We start from the raw sequence: 4,287 nt of genomic DNA on the forward strand, positions 1-4,287 counted from the left end.
CCACATGAATTCTTAGATGCATATTGCATATCCCTTAAGTCTAATCATGACCAGCGACGCATGGAGAACAAACGCATATCATAAGATGAACGCATATTTATTTACTCATCTTTCCACCCATCACTAACCAACTCTTTAGCCACGATACAACCATTTGTTAACTGTCAGGCATTCCACTAAAGACCAACAGCTGATTCTTCTTATCACAGATTCATTCCTGTGTCCATCGGATATAACCAATCATGAGTACGATGATCTTTCACAGATGCTCGTTAGTACAGTTGGGCCAATTTACCATTTTACCCCTGTAGTTACATCTCACTCCTTATACCACTGATACCTCTATGAAACAAAAACATAGTCCAACTATGTGTGAACACCTCTCGGGCTAAGAGAATGTGTGTGGTGCCACATCGTTCAAGCCCTAAAATCAGCCCTTAAGAGAGTTATTATCTACTTACCCCGCCGCGGAGAAGAAGGTGATTCTATGCTTGGAGCGAATTTCCCAGAGCCCAAAATAAGAAAATCCCCAAAAGGTAGATTGAATCGGGACCTGGCCACTTGCACCCATGACACAGTCAAGGAGCACCCAAGGGCAGGAGCCCAACCACTCAGGAGAGTGACCCGGTCTATTTTGTATGTAAAGTGTCTGTCAACGGGTGTTATATAACGAGACGTAACACTTCTTGTAGGTCTTATACAAACTCTTGTAAGGATGCCCCGCCGCAAGCCTAACACGAACGACGGATCAACCATCTGTGCAAGGCACAACATGTGACCATGGCACAAAGCAGACCCCACCGTAGCGTATCCAAGATAATAGGTTGCTCCTCCTATACCAGATGACACAGACATTGGTACACCAAGACATGATCAACTGTGTATGGTCACCACACAGCTGGAGTACAAAAATAACCGGGATAAGTTAGGGTGGGGAAAGCAAAAAAAACACAATTGAGCAAAACACAAGATGTGGAAGTAAATATAACTATAGACAACACAAACGTCCAGCAAACTGTACAAACTACAAGACACGAGATAGGAGGACAAAGCCTAGGATCAGTGCCATGTTGCGAATATCGCCAGTGTGTTTTCAGCACTAACAAAGCCAACAGGCGGGCGGGGTAAAGAAGGGGCGTGAAAACGAACAAACCTTATTAGAGCTGAAAACACTTTAAACCAATCAGGGGCAAATAGAGATTCAAGTACCTAAGATAGACTTCATTGCAATGGATCCCAAAGGAAGGAAAACGCACAGGGGAGCAGTGGCCCTTCTTGGGGGATGAGAGACACTCAACCATAGGCAGAACCAACGCTGAAACTGAACCTAAAAGCACCAGGTTTCGGTCCAGAAATCATTAACCTTAACTATTCAGCGGTGTGACCCCGTTTCGGGCGGGCCAGAGCCCACACTAAGTGAGCCCACCATGGGAAGAAGCAGAAGAACAACAAACGTATTGACCTGTACCCTACAAGAGATCAAAGTAAAGAAATGCGCAAACGCCATCCTTTAGGGGACATTCCCAGGTGACCCGAGGCGATGCGCAGGTAACGATTCAACCAAATCGAGGAAGACGGGGATAGGCGGGCGCACGGTCCGCGCCCACGGACGAGTGAACTACTGCGCCAGCACCGGGAGTAGGGACCGAACGTAAACACCAAGCCGGGAGTGGGGAAACCCAAAGGGGCAGGTGAGCGGAGCGGGAGAGCGCACTGGGGGGACGAGGGAGATAACGGGAAAGGGGGAAGGAAGCAGCGGAGGCTCCCAAGGTACCGCCATGGTTATATGGGTGTGTGTGATTTGCGAGAGGTTCATTACAGAGACAAGCCGGCGACTGAGGTGGAGGCGAAGGGAGCTGGGTAAAACGTCGGCGGAAACCAATCGGGGGGGAGGGGAAAAGGAACAAGGGCAAGAAGGCACAGTGATAACACGGGAATGGACGGGTCCGGAAGGTAGGCAGGCAGCAAATCGAAGCGAAGGCCACCGGGCGAGGGGAAGGGCCCAGGGAGAGGGGGTACGGGTCCGGCAACGGATAAGACCGCAGCCGAGAGCAGAACTCGCCGGAGACAAAATGTGCTTCGTAGGAAGAGGAGGGGCGGACACGGGTAACCGGTGAGGAGCCAAGGGAAGTCCGAGGAACGAACGGAAAGCAGGAAAGCCTGAGGTGGGGCGAAGCAGAGGATATTATGGTGAGCGGAGGGCTAGGGGAGCCAAGGGGGAAACTATCGGGAAAAGCAGGAATGAGACCGAATGGTGAGCAGGCAGGGCGGGCGGAGGGCGGTGGAGGGCGAAGGGTCCGGGAACGGCGAAAAAAGAGAAACAACGAAAAAAACCTGGCGCACAACCAGGTGTGGATAAACAAGGAGAAAGGAAACGAGGGGGCAGGCGGCAGGCAACGGGCGATGCTATTCGAGACAGACACGGGATAGAGAAAGCGGGGAACCAAGAAACAGGCGATCAGAGCACCCCGGAGACGCAGAACAAGGAGAAGTAGAATAGAGGAGGGGAGGCAAATGCGGGGGAGAGAGGGCAGGAAGAGAGGCGGAGAGTGAGAGGGAGGCGGGAGCACGGCGCGGAAGAAGTGGAAAGCGGGCGGCGGGAATGAGAACCAAAGGACAATGAAAGAGAGTTGAGGCAGGGACCAAGGCAGACCGAAGGGGGATGGGACGAGAGGTGCAGGACCAGAGGACAGTAGGAAAATACATACAGCGCAGGGGAAGAAAGAAAGGATGAAGGACCGGAGAGGACCGTGGCAAAAAAACCAGAAGGAAGAACCCGATCGAAGGACAGGGGGCAGCGAGCAAACGAATGCACAGGAGAAAGACGGGGCGGGAAGCGCAGAGAACGCGAGCGGGTAGGAAAACGCCGAAGGGAGAGGAGCGCCTATGTGTGTCTATGTATGTTATGTATGTATGTGTCTATATGTATTCATGCGCTGATTGTGTGTACAACGTGTTTCTGTGTCTCGGTATGCGGCTTTTTGTCGAGAGGGGAACAAGTGACCGGGCTTTGGTGATGTGATATGCTAATGGTGGAGGCAAGGGATCGAAGCGAGGAAGCGGGCGGGGCCGAAACGTTATTGTTCAGCGAGTGTGTGTGTGTTAGTGTGTTCTTGTTTTTTTTTTGTGATATTAATGTGTACTGCGAGCTAGTCTTGTGTGTGTACTTCGATTTTTCTCGGAGTATGTCTGTTGTGTTGACCCAAGTGCTGTCTCGTGATGTTTCTGTCTCGTGTGTGGAGCGCAACCCCAGTTCGTGGAACGTGTGTGTGTTGTGTGTCTTGCGCGATCTGTTTGTTATCTGTGGTGAGACCGAGGGATATGCTGTCGCACTTTTCGCTCCCACTTACTATGAACACTCTCTATCCACCTTGATATTGACCTACCTAACCACCATCCGTTAGGGGGACACACCAAAGGTGTCGTGAGGCCGAGGGTAGATCTCACGGTGTGGACTATTTAAGAGAAACGTGAAAGGTTTAAGTGAAGCATCTGATACCCCAAGTACCTCCCACTGAATGTTCTACTTAGGGTTCATTAACCTAGACAATCCGGCTACTGATTTTAGTCTAAGTTATCTTTTTAAACTCTGCTCATAAACAACGTTTGTCTATGAAAAATGAACAAGTTCAAGAAGTCACATTTAAACACTTTAATGGACTGTCCTTAACTTGTATGCATGCATCAAATCTATCTAATTCACCTTTCTAGGTAAGTTCTCAGGTAGGGGTGTTACGTTTCCATCAACTTAAATACCCCAGCCTAGATAGAATCTGCCTTAGACAAAAGGTTCCTTATAGATAGATTTGCTACACTGTAACCTTTTATTAGCCAATTTAATCCTATTAAACTGATTAAAAGATTAAAGCCTTAGGGTTGCTAATCATATTATAAGTGTGATCTTAGGTCTATGTGATCCAAGTTTTAAACACTTTAAAATCATGAATTATACCTAAGTGAGCATGCATGTCTTTCTTATTTCTTTTAGTTCTACTTTCCCTTTAACTTCTAAAAAGAAACAACTAAAAAACCATTGCGCACAACCAGGTGTTTATAACAATTATAAAGTAACCTATGTGTCATGCTTCATGCAACGTCCGGTCATTACTATACATAACTTTTATATAAAGCGTAGTAACTAAGCAAACATGCTATCATTCACCCTTATACTATAACAATTATAATATAAAGATGATGTATGTCAATGCTTTTTATAGATGCATAAATATAAGTCTTATATTATATGATGCTTGAGCATGCTCTTATATAATTAAATCGTGCTTCTTT

Source organism: Benincasa hispida, chromosome 8, assembly GCF_009727055.1.
Source record: "Benincasa hispida cultivar B227 chromosome 8, ASM972705v1, whole genome shotgun sequence".
Lineage (NCBI taxonomy): Eukaryota > Viridiplantae > Streptophyta > Magnoliopsida > Cucurbitales > Cucurbitaceae > Benincasa > Benincasa hispida.